Source organism: Nicotiana attenuata, unplaced genomic scaffold (assembly GCF_001879085.1).
Source record: "Nicotiana attenuata strain UT unplaced genomic scaffold, NIATTr2, whole genome shotgun sequence".
NCBI classification, from domain to species: Eukaryota; Viridiplantae; Streptophyta; class Magnoliopsida; order Solanales; family Solanaceae; genus Nicotiana; species Nicotiana attenuata.
The window spans coordinates 693,323-711,887 of NW_017670395.1; the positions used below are offsets into that span (position 1 = coordinate 693,323).

The 18,565-nt window shown below is 45.1% G+C and overlaps 1 non-coding gene across 1 annotated transcript; it reads left to right on the top strand.

Annotated features, from left to right (window-relative positions):
• Nucleotides 1-17,980: 17,980 nt before the first annotated feature.
• TRNAK-UUU lies at nt 17,981-18,053 on the top strand. The gene has a single exon. It is a non-coding gene; the product is annotated as a tRNA-Lys (tRNA).
• The last annotated feature ends 512 nt before the right edge of the window (nt 18,054-18,565 follow it).

Consider the following 18,565-nt stretch of genomic DNA (forward strand, 5'->3'; position numbering starts at 1 on the left):
GTCGATCAGAATGTCCTTATTTCACAGCGCTATAACATTCTCAAGTTAGAGTCTGGCTATCTCTATTCTAAGTAGCACCCGAGAAAGCACACGCTAAGCAGATCTTTACCAAAGCCATATCTCCATAAGCATCCAAAGCTGCCTACTCATTGGTAGTGAGAAAGTAACAACATAGATATGTTTACGAAGCCAAGAGCCACTCATCTGAGCCAGCGGATTCGAATTCTGCTATGCCGGTGCTTAAAGCAAGGACGCAACGACTGCGTAAATCTTTGGTCTGTCTATCATTGCCCATGTTGGGCTGACTCCTTTTTTTAGGCAAGAGGACCCCTACTGATATTGACTGACCGGCAATAAGTAGGTCGTTTGCTATTGCTATAAGGGCTGCTCGCCTTTATACCGCTTGGCTTCACTATCGCTCGTAATAGTCGACAGTATTCCTGCCATACAAGAATTCCAATTATTTAGAGCTAGAAGTTTCGCCAGAAGCAAGCAAGATGAGGTCGCTCTACTTCGTAGACAAGGCTCGTTCCGTACTTTACTTACGAGCTCGTGTAGTACTCACCCCTATCTCTATAGGGGGGGGGGTTATGCACTCCACTCGCTGTCTACTAAACGAGCGTTAGAGCGAGCGAGCGAAGCCCTCAATTTAGTGGCTTCCCTCACCCTCCTCTTTCATTTCCGCTTAAGCTTCCCCGGTTTGTGGGATTAATTGATTGGATACCCGAGACCCATAATCTTTCCTAGGAACAACTTCTATGACAATAGGCATAAAGGCATGATTAGTTCCACAAATCTCACTACACTGACCATAGTAAACTCCTTCTCGTTGTACTAAAATAGAGGTTTGATTTAAACAACCAGGTACAACATCACATTTGACACCTAAGGAAGGTACACCCCAACTATGAGGTACATCAGCAGATGTTACAATAAAACGTATATAAATTTTTGCTGGTACAACCACTCTATTGTCGACTTCTAATAAACGTAATTGACCCAAATTTGGATCATCTTCTAGAATCGTATAACTGTCAAAAGTGAGTGACTGTAAATCGGAACTGTTATAGTCCGAATACTCATAATGTAGGGTTGACGCCCGCCTCCCCCCAAACTGTACTTGCAAGTTTCCTCGCAAAAAGCTCTCCACGCCTACTCTTAGAAAGAATAGTATTTTTCTTTAGTTAGGTAGTTCTCCCGACCGTTAGACCCTTTATGAGCAAGGTTAATCAAAGGCCGGGGAAAGTTTATTGGCAAGAGGGAACCGTTTCTCAGCCAGCCTTACCTACCCTGTGTATTCGAGGGAGAGGCTGGAACCGAAAAAGACCAGGTTCTACACATATGAGACAGGCAGAAGGTATGGGACGAGCAGTTTGTTGAAGAGCGAATTCGATCCTATAGTCGTCTTCTTTGTTCGAAAAATGCACAGTGGAAAGGGATGCTAGTCGGCTCGGCGAAGTTGTAGCCCAAAAAAAGAAGATCTAGAGTGATTCCTCACCTATCCTGTCATGGGCCCAGTGGAACGCTCGAGTATAGATTCCCTATGATCATGTAAACGGTCGGGGCCGGCCGGCCCGTAGATCTAAAAGGATCCAGCCATAGGCCTGACCGGATATCGTTTGTCCACAAACAAAACAAAAACAAAGTTGGTTTTTAGTAGTAGTTCATGAGACCTCGAATTCCCACGTTCCAGCGTGCATTATGCCAACAGGTCCCACCACCAACTCTAGCTGAGAAGTTGAGTCACCCTTCTTTTTTTTTCTTTCAGAAATAGAATAAAATAAAGAATGAGATAGTCTATATCCTGTATCGATCATAGGATCACTCTATGAATAGGTCAATTCTCTGTGACCTCCCACATTTCACGACATCCCTTGCTTCTCGCAAGAACAGCTCCTCGGTGGAGGAGTAGAAGCGCTGGTCCCCTTCGGTCAACTTGCTTGTGCCAGCTGTTACCTTCCATAGGACCTCCGTCCCCGAAGCGAAGAAAGAGGAGTAGGAACAAGAGGTTGTCCTCTCCCGGCCCAGTAATTCCGCAACTACTACCGTGGTTGTTGCCAACGGGAATCCCCCATTCCAAAAGGTTACTAGGCCGGCCGTTAGGTCCAATATTGTATACCACTGCTATGGTGCCAATAGATTCACTACTTCAGCGCCGTTATCGGGCATTGCAGGCTGATGATCTATTTCTCGTATATCGTTCCACACCGAGAAGAGGGATGTGTACCTCCAGCAACAACAAGAATGGAACCATAGGCTCCTATGCTGGGAGCATTTCTGGGTATAGGTCTAACCACCTCAACTCCCCGTTTCTGGCATGCTATAGTTATTAAAGTCTCTCGACAGCGGGAATGGGAGATTACCGGTAAGCTAGATGCTTCACAAACCATATTCAACTTTAAGGCATTTCGTTGCACTTTAATCACCCTCGTGAAGAGGCGCACTCCGATACCATTTATGTCCAATAGCTTTTATAGTAATGGCTGGATCTACTACTACCTCGTCCATTGAGTATAACAGAGAAAATGATGGTATAGCAATGAACATAAGGATGATACTAGGAAATATGGTCCGAAGAATCTCGATAGTAGTTCCATGAACAATCCTTTGCAGGATTGGATTTTTTTTTATAGTGGAAATGCCATAAAGCACGACTCAAGATCCATGATACGAAAACCAAAATCAGAATAACAAAGAAAAAGACATCGTGATGTAAGTATGTTATTCCTTGCATTATAGGTGTTGCTGCGTCTTGAGATCCTAATTGCCATGGTTCCGCTGCATCACAAGGAGCAATTGTGAGGAATAGCCATTCTAGAACAATCATTTGGTTTGGTTCATTCTTTGACTGCTCTGCTCCCCCCAAAAAAAGAGAGACTTCATTTCTTCCACCTTCCCTGTACGAGTAGTGAAGAAGTATAGAGCACTTTAGTTGGTTGTTGACCAACGGAAAGCATTGGAGAAAAAAGGAATAATTTACGCAATTTCTTTTCTAAGAAAGAGATCATAGTGATTGATGGCTCTTTCAATCCGCCGAAATGGAACGCTTTGGCGTGTACCAAAACGGAGAATTTGGGTCAGATTTATAAGCTTATGACCACTGAACAAACTTGGTTGACGAACATAGTTTATGCGCCGCTAATGTAGCGGCTTGTCGAGCATTTGACAAACTCACATCATCCATTTCAAATAGGATTTGTCCCCTGGATACAAGAGTAATCCAACCCGTAGGATTTCCCTTTCCTCTTCCCATTCTTACTTTTGTAGGTTTCCCGGTAATAGGGATATCTGCGAGAACTCTTACCCATATCTTACCATTTCTTCGGAATTGTCCGCTCATAGCACGATGGAAGTGTCCGATAATAGCATGACGCGCTTCTTCAATGGCTCGATATGAAAGACGACCAGCTCTACAACTTTTAGTGCCATATCTTCCAAACCCAAGTTGTGTACCGTCCGGTTTGCAACACCTAATACATCTTCCTCTACGATATTTACTATATTTCGTACGTTTCAGATATAGCACGTCCCGTTTTTTTACTATATGAAATCCACACTTTCACACCTGAGATTCCGTAACGAGTAGATACTTCCGTAGGAGCATAATCTATTTCCTGGTTAAATACATTACGAGATATTTTTCCATACTTTCCGAATTAAGTTCTAGCTATTTCTGCACCTTCTAATCGACCTGAACAACATATACGGATCCCCTCCACCCCTTTTTTCATTACTAATGGAATATCCTTCACTATTTTACTAAAAATGGAACGAAATGATTTGTTTTGTTCCTCGGTTGAAAAGAGATGTCTTGAGCAATCGGAGAAGCACTTTGATAAACAGATTTGATCTTGACCGATTCAATTAAGGTATTAGTTTTTATTCTATTATACAACAAAGATCGCATTTTTTTCACATCGTTCAAATAATAGTTGTACCCGTACGGAATTCTTCTGTTTCTCAGTATGATCTCTATCATCATCTCTATTCCCCTTATCAATTCTCCTATCTTATTTAGGTCTATGAATTTCTCTATCAATTCCATTACCTTATCCTTACCCATGAGGTTCCAACATTTTATCCTTAATTGACCTAGGAGTTGTTCCTGGGCATCCTCAAAAAAAAAGGTTATTATACACCCCAACCCCATCCCTTGGAAAAAAAGGTAGCACTGAATAAAGGAAAGAGCGAGATGGTGGTTTTTGTTGTTCCCGCGAAGCGAAGATCATTCGCTTGGCGAATAAAGTGGGTCACCCTCTTTTTGGCTTCGGCCAAACACTTTTTCTCGCTGGTCGAGCTTTCTACAAAAAAAGCGATGCAAGAACGTATTCTTTTATCTAAGCTTCTTCCCTGTGCATTAGCTCCCCCCATCGTAGATGGTTCAGCCACGCCCGGTGCCACGAAATGATTGAGAACTACGACGGGGTCGAAATGAATTTTGTTCTTTGTATTCAATAAGTATTTCATGATCGAATAATTCAAGGAAGGGCGGACTGCGGGGAGGGTCCTTTTAAGTAGATGACTCGTCGGGCGGTCGGAGCGGGACTTCTTTGTGAATAAGAACTTGAATAAGTTTGTTTTTCTGAAGGAGTCGTTATTTTCTATCAGGAACGCTATGTCATTTTCAATCCCAGCGTATTTCGGATGCATTAAGGCCCCGCTGACACGAAGTGATTTAGAAAGATTCTTCTTTATCGATGGTGATCGGTCATGGTATCCATAGCCTTGCTTCTTTTTCGGCCAAATCCTGATTTCGTTTTGCTTCTCCCGATCGTCGAGCCTGATCGACTCGACTCTTTTCCCTGCCCCCCGGCCTCTCACTTCGTTTCGTTCTTCTTCTGTACCGTCACTTGAATGAAGACACCCTATCGGCCCGACTTTCCGAAATGCCCCCCACCGCCCCTTCTCCTTTACGGGTCTGGATTTTTTGCGTCGTTTCAGTCGTCGTGGTCGACGGGGAAGAAAGAAATAAATGAATGTTCTTTTGGGAAAATGTAGAATAATACAGCTACCGATACGAAAGCCAAAGGTGAGTCTCGTAGGTGGACGTATCGAACTGAAATAAGATCTCAGATTGACATCTTGATACACTGATTTACCATAATAATAAATAGAGTCAATGGTGACTCCGCCGTGGGAAGAGCCGCTTCCTTCTTGCTTGATAGGGGGGGCTTCCATTCACCAGCGCAGACTAAAAGTGCTCTCCGAACCGTGCTGGATAGTCACCCATCACACGGCTCTCAAACCCAACCTGTGGTGGACCCCGGGAGACAAAGTCAAAACGCAACATCCTTTGCCCCATACTTTGAGATGCTCCTCCCCGCCAATCAAGGAGCGAGGCTGCTCGTGATAGGCAACGCTTTAAGCCGCTATCGTTCGGTTCGGATAAGTCAAGTTCCTTCGGTCGCTTCGCTCAGGCGGTCTTCCCTTATCTTCCCTAACGTTCAGAGTAGTTATGGTTTGAGATGAGAAAGGAGCACCGGCCGAACGCAATGAATGAATAAGAAATTGACAGCAGAGGGAATCAATGATTCTTATTCGACCGAGTTCTAGCTAGAAAGATGTAGATTACACACCGGAGGTTGGTAAGAACTGAGGTTTGGAACCCTAACCTAAGTAGGCCTACCAGCGAAGCAACAGGTACTTGATCGGGCGGGGGGCGGTTTGGTTTCAAGGCCCTCGCAGCAGGAAGAAGCAGTTGTCATTTGAAAGTAAAGGCTCTTCTCCTGTTTTACGAATCCTACAACTCTCTTTACTGAGCGAGACTCCATCCATATCCCTACTAGTGGTTTTTCTTTCATTCAATTATCACTTGTTTGGCAGCTTAAACTAGGCTCCACTTTAGAGATAGGTTTTTGGTCTTAATCAAAATAGGTCAAGGGCGCGTCGGAACGGTCAGTAGCTGCTTAGTCTCATCCGAGAGTTTAATCTCCTTACTCCTTACTGCTTTTTTCAAAGAAAAAAGAAGGGGGTCGATTTAGGCTCCTTCCCTTCCACTGTGTAGCCGTGCTAGCAGGTACTACGAGCCCTCTATCCCACGCATCTAACCAGCTCGCGTGGTTCACCGATTCCACGGAAAACTCTCATTTGTTGAAGCGGAGCATAGTGCGCTTTAGGCGTTGAGCGAGAAAGGTCTCTTCTTTCCTTTCGGTTTATTCACTGATCTGAAACTTGTTTTCTTATTGATTCCCGGGGCGGTGGCATTATTGAATGAAGTCTATCCGAACCGAATTAGCACTTCTCAGATCAGGCTAGGCCTCTCCAGCTGAGCTGGGCGCCAGGGCCCTGGATGCGCTAGCGATTGGCACATAGGGGGATGGTTGCCCGGGTTTCTTGGCCTGGTATCCTGCACCTCGCGTTCATGATATCTACATTCAATAGTGCCCCGGAGACACGATCGAAGCATGCCTGTCCAGTGTGCTTCTTTCACGACATGCTATAGTCCTGGGTGTCTTCCAGTGGTCTTCTAGCCTTAGAAGAAGTCGTGTCCGCCCCGGGCATCTGCAACGTCCTCCTTTGATATTCTAATCTGGGATAACTAAAAGACTGACCCATTCGGTGACTTTCGCGGTCGCCCTCACTAAACCAACTTGAATCTGAACTACGACTCAGATCAAGTCTTACCGAAATAGGATTTCCTTTTCGTGCCATATGCGCTTAGACTTTACTTTTTCCCCTTTTTTCTTCCCGGTCCAATATTTGTTCTCGAAGGTCTTCGTTTCCGTGTAGAAGAAAACTCTCCAAATTTATGACCAACCTCTCCTTCAGTAATCTTACAACGAACATGAGTTTTTCCATTGTAAATTCGTACGGAGCAATCAACGAATTCCGGCGAAATAGAAGATCTACGTGACCAAATTATCCTGTTAAAAAGGGGATCTCTCTTCTTCTTCATTCTCAAGAGGAATGCATCAACAAAACTTCCCTTCCATATAGATCGTCGTGGCATGAACTAATTTCTTCGCTTCGATTCTGCCCCTAAAGCTAGCTCCTACTCCACCTCCTTGTCCTTTAGGATAGGATCCTCCTTGGTCCTTTTTACATAACACTCTCGGCCGCCCAAGAGGACTGGCTATCTTTCTCTTTATACGCAATATCTTGAAAGGCAAAGAAAAACATCTACCTTGGCAACGTCATTGACTGATATATTCATTGTACAGAATGCCACACTCAATTGTCAGCGACTGGGGACCCGGTCTTCATTAGCAATTTATGGCATGAGCTCTTTCGTTTACACGGGACAAAATTTAACATGAGTACTGCTTTACACTCTTTTCCCGGGTGGGGCTTCTTATACCTAAACGCAGCAGGCCCAGCGAGTAGTCGAACAAATGAGAGGTTGTCGACGAAGGGGTCAAAGGTTGCACTTGCGATAATCCAAAGGTTGCGCAAGACCCCTTCAACCTCACCCGCGTGTTAGCTTGCTTGTACTATCGCTCGCCTGCCTGACCTGCTTTCTGGCTTGCTTCTTTATGGCAAGTGCTACCCTAACCTAGCTAGCGCTACATCTTGCTAACGTCGTTTGAATTGCCTTGCAAGCGCGACATCTATATGGCAAGCCCACGTCTCCTTCGTCTCCTAATGTAGTCGCCTTCTTCATATGGCAAGCGCTACCCGTCGCTTGCACTACATTGTCTGACGATAACCTTGCCTGACCGCTTCCGCTCTGACTGAGCTGACCGTCGCACCTGACTTCTATATCCCATTATCCATAGATCTCCTTCCTTATCGTTGCCGGTCTAAGCAGAAGGTTGCTAAGTCAGATGTCTGGTGAACACATTCGTAATGAGTATGGGTCTAGTAGGTGTACTAGTAAGGAAGCGAGGTACTGAGTTTAGCGTCGACAAGGCAAGTAGTGGATCTTTATTATCGAATGATATGGGAGACAGTCAAAGCATCAGTCTCAGCATCAACAGAAGAAAAGGACTAACCGACCGCCGTTCAAGAGAGATCCCGAAGGCTCGAACTTTTTGCTAGCTTTGAAAGATGGGCCGAAGGAAAGAGGAAGACCAAACAAAGTCGCGGTCAAAGCAAAGAAAAAGATGCCAAAAAAGATTCACTTTAGCTTCTAGCTCGCTTAGCTTAGTGTAGGTTGCTTGCAAGACTTTCGATAGCTGGCTCGGCCGAACGGAATCACCGATCTAGATAGAAGGGTCGTTCACTCCCTATTCTTTGAGAGGTTGCTTGCGACGGTAGCATTAGCTAGGCAATCAAGGCAGGTCGAACAGAGTCAGTCCTAGGGTGAAGATCATCGGATGGAAAAATGGATTGAGCTGGCTAATCACTTGATGACCCGGTGGAGAATGGGAACAGAGAGTCGCTCCCATTAACGAATGAATGGGACTCCTGGTCCTGATCGAACCAGAGATTCCGATAACCCGGGGACTCGGCAGAAAGAGATGGGTCGGATACTGGAATATGCCCAAAAGTCCTGACTTTTTCGAGGCAGGGCTTCGACCCGTATCTAGCCAACTCCTCGAACTGCTGGGTGTGGCATATTCATGGACTGGCAAAGCGAACTCTCAATTGATCCGGAGAAGCCTAGAGAACTCTCTATCTTTCCCCAAATTCCGACTAGCGCGGTTCTTTTTCTCGACCAATTTGAATTCCATTTCATTTTTTATTTTAAGTGTTGTAGAGTAGTAAGTAGCTAGGCGGATTTCAGCGCATGCTGCATTGAGAATCTCCAAAGAAATTAGAATGGCATATGATAGCGTATGATTATTCCCATTTGTGACCGACGGTTGCTTGCAAGAGGTGGCGATCGGCAGTGTTCCAAAGCGCCATAACGACGTGCGTTAGAGCGTTATGGCAAACGATCCCCATCACCTGTAGTTATGGGGATCGCCTTCGGCTTGCTATACTCTTTCCCTAACGCATGCTGGTTACCATAAAGACACCGAGGGATATCGCATGCGCTAGTTTCGGGGATGTTGTTTACACTACTATTGGTAACAACTCAAAGTGCCGGAACGACTCTAGTGGTGCAAGCGAAGGTTTCAGTCTTGTCGAGCGAAGCAACCACTAGTCGCCCTTAGTGCTCCAAAACACCCTTTCGCTTGCGTGAGCAACGACCCCTAGCGCCCAGAGCAAGCGCCTTTAGTGTTCCCGACCGCCTGCCTTTCGGCCTTAGTGTTCCAAACAACCAGTAGTGTGACCGATCTGTGTTCAAAATAGCCGATGACGCTAGCGATGACTCATGGGGCCCCTTAACGCCGAATAAAAAGGACTTGTGCCATAACGACTAGTGGTGTTACGGAAAAACTACCCGACGAGTGGTAATAAGGACAATGTAAGTAGGTTTGACAGTAGCGTTAGGACGACTGGTTCTCGTAGTAGTATTGCGCTAACGCAACGAATCAAACAACTACGAGTGCTTCCAAGACGATGAGACGCATACGCTATACCGTCGAGTATTTCTTGCGAAGCAACCGCAACTCGTTGTAGGTCCTCCCCAACCATTACAGTCGAGTAGTTTTCACTCCTTCCCTTGAAATGTGTGGTTGGTTTAGGTAACGCATGGCTTCCCCAACTCCAATAGTCGAATGAGTTCTCCTAGGCCATAACCCATGCATTGAAAGAAACCGCATGATGCGTTACGGAGTTTCCATAGTTCCGTTATCGCCTTGTCGTCTTGGGTTGGGAAGGATACGACAGGCTCAATTCAAGGACACTCAATTTCAGGCTTTCGAAGCTCTGACGCTTTCTGTCGCATTTGTTCTCTCTTTTGTTTATCTTTCATTTTCACTTTCCTTTTATAGAATGTAGTGCCCAACAATTTAAAGGAAGGCGTGAAGTCTCGGGATCCGCTCTAGTCAAGTTGTTAGATGTCTCTCTCCGGAGTTGCTCCTCTATCTTTCGTGAAAGCATACGAGTTGTTATGTTAAGCATCAAATCCTAGTCATTATGTTATCTGTGTTAGAGGAGTAAGATGTCCCTCATGTTGAACAGTCTGACATCAAGTTGTTAGGACCGTAGTCGCTATGTGAACACTTAACACAAGACTGAAAGCGTTAGTGGTTTATGAATCAGTCATAAAGGATCTTAGCCAAACGGTGACCGGCCACGTAAGCACTTTGGGCACAAGTTTACTTGACGAATTTTAATAAAGACATCACTCTGGTATATATATATAAGAAAATTGGATTCTAAAAAAAGATTCAATTAATTAGAAGCATTCGAAGTTTTCAGTTCCTTTGTCATCATCTAAAAGAAAAGAGAAAAGAAAATTTTTAAAGACAAAACTGCTAAGCTATAAGTAGAAGTTGTTGAAGTAGAAAATGCTTGCTGCTCGCTTAGCGCACGGATCATACGCTATCTCATCACTCACTAAGGCTAGCGAAAAGTGATCGAATAAAGCATTTGTTCGTACAGCTCTCGAACCTCATGCTCTATCACGCACGGAAAAGAAGTTGGCTCAAAGAAATCGGTCACAAAGCTTATTTTTGCGGTTCAATAAGCTCTCGAAAAGACCTGATCCTTCCCTAACCATGAATCTTGACCCTAGTGAAGGTAGTCGGTGAGAGGAATAGGTGGTTTCCAAAGGATAGAGTTATTCTATATGACGCTCTCTCTGTATTGGATGGATGCCTTAGTTGTGAGATAGAAGGCTTTTCTTTCAAGTCTTCTTTTCTTTGATTGCCTAAGTCCTTGACTTGAAAACATCGCTGAGATCATGTATAAGATCATCCCTTAGTGGACTGATTCAACCTTGTAGCATATCTTGCAGCCCTTAGACCGGTCTCCCCTCATTCATGCCTTCCTTCAAGGCCAATTCTTTTGGATATCCTTGTTTCCTTCTTTCCAGGAACATCCTTTTCTTCTGATTGATGGGACTTCTGTCTGAAATCCCTTGACCTAACCTCTCCTTGACTTGCCGTAACCATGTCTTCCCCAACCTCTCCTGATGTTCTTGGTGAGCTAGCCTGCCATCCACCGCCCCAACTGTGATGGTCCCCTTCGGCTAGTTCTTTCACAAGTGACCCTGTCTTCCATCTGCTTCTTCCTCCTAATGGTTTGGTCCCCCTCTCCCTTGTCAAAGCTTAGTTATCCGTGAATGAGAACTCGTTTTGCTTGTTGGCTGGTAGCTCCATGGTTGGTTAGCTCGAAAGCTAGTTTTGACTCTTTGATCGTCGAGAAAGAAAGGTGTGATTACCTGAGGTGAGGTTGACCTTCTTTCTGCCTTAGAAGAGGTCTAGTTTAGGTCAGTGCTCTATTTTTCTATAAAATTGATATTTTTAGGCAATACCTATGAACTTAGCTCGGACTGAATCCGCATCCGCCTCTGTAGCTCTTCTATAAGAGCGGACCTTTTTTCCAGTCCTATTCTTTTCTCTTAAGTTCCTTTTGGAACACCTCATGTTGGGACGTCTGCGCCTCTTTCTATTTTGAGACGACCACAGGTTCCACTAATCCTGCTCTATCCAGTTTGAGGTCGTCTGAACCTGATACCCTGCTCCAGATTCCACTCTGCTCTAGATCAAATCCATCCTCCTCCGTAGTTCACGTTCATAGAGGGAGACTTCCCAAACGAAGACTCCAGGTCACTGAAACGAACACAAGGCTTTAGCAAGCCACCTAATGTAAGATGAATTACCTCCTATCCGTTCTAGCTACTCCACACTGGCCTTAAAAGCGCCTACTTTTCTTTCTTTTTTGAGCTCTCACCTTGGGCCGATCTTACACCTTCCTACACGAAGGGCTTTAATACTAGGAAAGCGGAAAGCATGGGGGGTAGGGCAAGAGGTTGTGGACGACGTGACCCGTTAGCACCGGATGAATGAAGCAAACTTGAGCGCCTAAAGTCATGAGAGAAGGACGCGAGTTCCTTCAGGGCAAAGGGCATACCTGAAATTTAGGTCATGCAGGAATGCAGAGACGGAACAAAGAAAAGCTTGACGCTAATCCACTAAAGACTGAACCCATCAAGCGAACAAGTCGCTTAGGCTTCCACAGACTGAGGCTTATAGCAAAAGGAAAGACGATTCTATCCAATCACAACCTCGCCAAGACTCTAATCAGGGGCTCCATCATGTTAGCCAATACGAAGAGTAGTTGTTCGGTTAATAGAGTATATCACAGCTAATGCACTCCACGATTCCAAATACACCTAGAAGCTCGCCTCAATCTTAGTTTTTTCCTTTATATGCTTTAGTAGATAGAAAGACTCTTTGACGTGCTACTCCCCAAGCAGAAAAACCTCACTGTCTCCCGAAGCAGCCTAGTCACACAATGCAGTTGGAGCTAGAGACGAGGATGGCATCGTGAATGCTTAGCCAGAATATACCAAGCTAAGCAAAGAGGAACCTATCCCAAGCGTAGCATCAACTATTATATCTTCCCTACTGCTTTAAAGGAATAAGGAGAGAAACAATGTAGAGAAGCACTTTTCGAAGAGAGAGAAAGAAACCTCCCTTACTCAGAAAGGCCGAGACTACGCTGAGGAAAGAATGGCACTATACAAATAAGAAAAGGGGCAATGAGAGGAGAGAAAGAAAACTAACCTAAAGGTAATTATTTATCTAAAGGGCGACGCAAACATGAAGGTCATTTTCCTTACTGGCACTGAAAACCTTCAAGGACAGGCGTAAAGCCCTCCTCACTGGTTGGCAGAGACCCTATTCGATCGTATGGACCTATTCCCATTTATGGCACAATATCCGAAGCAGCAAGGCTCTGTAGAGCTAGTCTCCCTTGAGACCTGCTGCCGCAAAAGCTCTTTCTGTTGCTCCTTCGCCTGCGGATTAAGCTGTACAAGGCAAGCAAGCAAACATTGGCAACTGGCAATTTCAAGGATCAGGGGAGGTATGAAATGGTTATCTCGGCTGGGAATCAAGCCCCAACACAAAGAGCTGTGGCCAGGTTGCTTTGCTTTATCGGATCAATCAGTGTGCAGTGGGCAAGCTCTTTCCCAAGTCGCTGAGCTGTTTAACAGAGGGAAGGTCAATGAGCTGTGAGGCTAGGAGTGTTCTCAATCTTAGCATTCCGAGACAAAGCCTAGGTTGTCGAACTAAAGAATCTCAGCATTGGCCATAAAAACGTGTTTGAAGGCCTGTTTCTGGGACCGATAGGGAGGGGTGTAAAACTTGAATTTCTGCTATATTAACCTTCCAAACCAAAAGGGGATTCTGCTCCTACCGCTAAAGCATTGTTTCGGCCCCTGCTTCCAGAAGAGTTGGTGCAAAAGTCATTGTAGTCCAAATAGCGTATTTCCGGTTAGGGTCCTAAGATTTACTAAAGCAATTGTAGCTATTCACTCCTTCTAGGTCTAGTGAGTTTCGCTCCAAATAGCATAAAAAGAAGCTTGAGTTCAATTAGGGGGAAACCCTCTGTAGTCAACCTGCTCCCAATAAAGAGGTAAGGGGCGTAGCGATGAAGTCGAACAAGGTTGGTAAATTCACCGGGTAACTCGAAAGCAGGCTCTTAAAGACCACTCCTAGTGCGTCAGTCATTTCGCTCCCAAAGAGCTCCCTAAAAACGTTGCCAATATCGACAGCAGCTCCTGTTCGAGCTCTTGTTTCAGTTCCCGCAAAAGAAATTGTTGCAGTCTCAACTGGATAAATGAATAGCTTCGCATCTATTTCCTATTGTAATGACAAAGGTTTTTCTAGTGATCCAGTGTTGGATAATTGGGAAATCGCTTTCAGCTCTTAATCTTCTTCGGGAGACATGGAAAAAGGCAAGGCTCGAGAGACCTAGCGCTAAAGCAATTGTAGCGGCCCTTGCTCTATCTGCTTCTTTCTCTTCCCAGGAATGAACAATTGGATAAAAAAAGGATTTTCTTCTTTGTTTATATATATATTATTTATATATATATTATTNTATATATATATATATATATATATATATATATATATATATATATATATTATTATAATAATATTTAGATTAAGCAAGAAAGAAAACGGATGCGCGAGGCTAACGCTATAGGCTTGAGCGCGTTAGCGCTTAATCAATCCGTTGCTTGTTCCTTTCGTGACTCAAACAGCCGGTACACTTTCCGGCTCGCAACAACACAAAGGGGCGGGGGCTATATATTTGCTTGCAAAGCAGGGTGTTCGCCTTTCGAAAAGGGTGAGCCTCTTTGATTCAAAAGGCGCTACTAAACTACTCTAGTACAGCTAGTGTTAGTAGTACAATAGAATGTCGTTCACCCCGCAAGCCCTTCGTATGCAAGCCCTACTGAAGTACCAAAGGCGAACGACATTAGTACAGCTTTTAAGAATACTATCCGATGTTGACTTTGTAAACTAATTGGCCGGTAGGTTACTTTTGAATCAAAGTAGCGACGAAAGGGGGAAATAGCTCAGTCGGTTAGTGTGCTGGTCTGTCACGCCAGAAGTCACGGGTTCGAACTCTATACAAAGGGCCTTTCCTTTCAAATGACAACTGCCTCTTCCTGCTGCGAGGGCCTTGAAACCAAACCGCCCCCCGCCCGAAAATGCCCATTCCTTTCTCGTTGGGGGTAAAAATGCTCGCTGTCCTATTACAGCCAGCTCCCAATGAGAAAAGATTCATTTTTAAGAAGTTCATTTGATGACTTAACAAGTCTCACCACCTTCTTTTGAACTATATCTATTTCTTTTAGCACTCTAGACACAGTGACGGGAGCAAAAAAATGTAGATGTCCCGCGGAGCTGATGACCGCGGGTGGAGAATTACTCGATAAATAGAAGACATGCTACCGTTTTGGGCCAACAAGGTCAAAATCAGTCCGAATCCTACCACCCAGCGTAAGGAAAAATATGGCACCAACGGATGTGGCCATACCCAGAAAAGAAAGTTGGCCTAACTCCAGTTTGTTTGATGAAGTTGAATCGTAAAAAATCTTTGGGCGAAAGGCAAATAGGGTTCATCCTTGATTTCATGAAATGCTTCCTTCGCTTCCATGCCAAATTGAAACTAATCTTTCTTCCTCAACATGAGGCTTGTAGACTCGTGACGCAACACGACTGAACGACTTAATGTTTCAGGTTCACAGGAAGATTCTGGATAGAAGTATTCAATGCGTTATTGGAGGAGTACCGCTCTGTGGGGCACTTTGTGAGTGCCAACCGGGTGCAGCTCCTGGACGTAGCACAATTCTACTAAAACTTGCAAAAAAGCTCTCCATATGTCTGTTCGAGTTAGCGATAGGCCAGCAACCTTTGGCTCCCCACACAGTTGTGGCCGGCTACACGGGAAGGAGCCCATCTGCTTACAAGTTTGCTAAGGATTGGCAGCAACAAACTGAGATTGCTAAGGCTTAAACCTTGGAAAGGGCAGCTAATGTTCGAAAGGCCCAACGAATCACCATAGGATAGAACCCTTGCGACCTGCTCCACTCTGACTTAGGACTCACTACCCGCTTGAAAGCCCTACTTCTGTCTTGCTTAAGACTAGAACCTGGACTGCATTCACTCTTTCTCTTTCTTCTGTACTTGGTAGCTGCTTCTTCACTATTCAAGTAGCTGTGCTGTATCAATATGGGATTTCAGTTGCATCATGGGAAGTTAATTATAAAATCTTCCAACATCTCAATATTCTCCTTTTTTCAACACCTCAAATCTCCGCACCATGTTCGTTTTGTGACTCTCCATATTTTCCAAATTTCAAACCGCTACGCCCCAGCAAGAAAACGGATGCGCTAACACCCTTATTAGAATAGGCTTGAGCGCTAGCGCGCCCCTATCTCGTCAACCGTTGCTTCGTGCCGCACTGGAGTAATCCAATATGTGGTTCCGCATGTTCCACCACTTCTCCGCTCATTTCCAATACTGATTGTGAAATACCATGAGCAGCAGGATGTTGAGGTCCGAAATTTGAAGTGAAATTTTTGATTTGCCTGTTCTTAGTCGTCATGGGAAAGAAATACAGAAACAAGAAATAGATTATTCCCTTAGAGCTTGTCCAATACCACCAGTACCAGAAATGCATCTCCTTCGCCCGCGCGAGAGACTTCTATGCCAACCAGGAATAACGACTCTGTTATGAAAGAAAGCGGCAGACAGACTAATTTGGCCGGTATTCCCTAATGAGTAACATTAGGAGATAAAGTAGATAGAAGAAAGTCTTAAATAGATAAGGAGTAGGTGAGTGAGTGATTTCTCACTGACCTGAGCGATTTCGATCACCTAGCAGGCCTTTTATTTGGTAGGTAACATCGCCAAAGCGTATCATCATATTTGACTACGAAGGAAGGAACTCGAAGTGAAAGGGCACCGTCTTGTGCAAGGCAACGATAGTTGGCCCTCTATCATCTTCTATCTAGTAGACTTGGTAAAAGGGCCCCGACTTATTTCCAGAATAAGAGTTCGACCACGGCTTCCCCCTTTTTTTGGGGGGGATCAACTTCCTTGCCAACTGCCACCTATCGACCCCAACCTCTTTTCATTTGTTTTGGATATTACCAAACCTAGCCTAGCCTTCGTAAATCACACTAAAGCGGACACCCAACTATGGAAAAGCCTCTATAAGGGTGGGTTAGGTTAGTCAATCCGGCCCGAGGCATTGACAAACCGCCATAGGAATTCCTACTTTTCAATAAAGCGGAGGCGAACTGATCAACGAGAAAGAGGCCCTACTGACTACAAACGAATACACCACAAGATCAAATTGCACTCATGCCTCTCCCGCATCAAGTTGACCTCCCCCCTACGTTGTGATTCTATCAATCATGTACTTAGGTAGGACCCTCCATTCTGATTGGTATATCATGAAAAAAGAAAGCCATTTGCACCAGGCGCACTGCGCTTTCCCTTGCCCAGATGTTCACCTTTCTAAGTCAAGTAATGGTGACCCACCGAAGACTGGAGCTTCGTAACATGTTGACGAAGGCCCCCGAACTGAGGGTTCGGTCAGTAGAAGGGACGACTTTGTCTCCCCAGAAGAAGAATAGCCCCGCTCTCTAGCCGACTGATCCTGTTGATCATATAACTGGGAGGGAACGTGTCACATTAGAGGTGAACGATCACAGTTGTCCTCTAATCACCACGACAAGGCTGGTTCCTCTTTTAGTAGACTCAGCTATGAATATTCATGAAGAAATGAATGCCGGGTTCTTTCCTTCACTGCTAACCCTAAGAAGTTTCAACATGCTAAAACTTTCCGTTTCGTCGAGCCCCGAGCTTGTGGTCCTCCTTTGAGTGTGGGTTCAATTGAATGAATCTGTCAAGTCAAGGAAAACGTATGTAGCAGCAAGGATGGTACATCGCCTATTTATCCTTCTCGCTTGGGAGCCAAAACGAACACGCCTACTACCTACTGTACTGGACCTTCGATCAGGCATTCTACCTTTGTCAAATTGGAACCAACACCACTGCATTGCGCTCGAACAGTTGAGCGGCCGCCGGCCAGCAACTTCCGTGCACAGATATAGATTCATTCTTCGTACCTGGTCCAGCCTCACAACCCTTTGCGAGTTGGTAAGAAGTCAGTCTTGTTTGGTAAGACGGAATTGGACAAAGAAAAGAGAGTGCTCGACTGGAACAACGGCCAACAACGTAATTACATAGATAACTGCTCCTCCCCTGATCCTTAAGGCTTTAAGGCGAACCGTATGGCGGTTGGAAAGAAAGAGGACTTCACCTTCTCTGGTGTCAGTGAGAGCTATTTGAGTATTCCCGGTTGACCTTCTTTTGTAGAGAATCTTCAATGAGTGGAAACAAGCAACCTTACTAAGAAAGGTGCTTGTTGAGTAAGGCCGGCTTTCGAGCCCAAGCCCCTTTACTAGGTTGGGCGCTTGAGCGCATCTTTCTCATATCGATCAAGGCTTTCCTTGAGTTTGAAATAAGGGGCAAGAAGCAAGGGCGTAGCAGCTGCGCGAAGTTGCGCCTTAGCGCATCCGTTTTCTTGCAGGAGTGCTAACGCGCGACCTTATGTTTTCTTCTGCTTGCTCTGCAGTACGAGCCTCATACAGAGCCGCGCTCCTTTAATATGATGAGAAGAAGGTGGGCCGGCCTCTTTTCCGTACCAATCCTTATTTACTACTACATCCTTTTTGGGGTGTATAGCTTAGTTGGTAGAGCATTGGGCCTTTAACCTAATGGTCGCAGGTTCAAGTCCTGCTATACCCAAACCTACCTTACACTCTACTATGAATAAGGATGCATAGTAGCCTTCAAAGAAGACTCTTTGGCCTTTAGACTCGCTTCGGCGACTTCGCCCTTTAAGTGACAAGGGGGTGAGCCGCTCCTATATCTAACCACCGCTCACCCCGATCACATATTGGCACGTTCATGATGCATCATAATCAAAAGGCCGTAAAGTAAAGAAGACCTATGCATCAGTGTACTGTCATGATCACATATTAGCTCGATTTTATTGACGGCTTGAAGGCGAAGCTGCCTATTTCTTAGGGCAAAGGGCGCTCCATCCTCCTAACTCCTTCCACTTCTCCCAGGGACAGGAACTACGGCTTGACCTTCGGGGAAGAAGTCCGTGGGACCCCTCCTTCAAGGGTGCCTAGATAGTGAAATGTTATCCCTTTGCAACGCTGGAAGCTAAGCAAAGTCACGAAGCTGGCTGACTATGCTCGAGCAGAGCTCAGACCCGGAGGTGGTGGCTGAACTCGCCGTAGTGTTCAGGA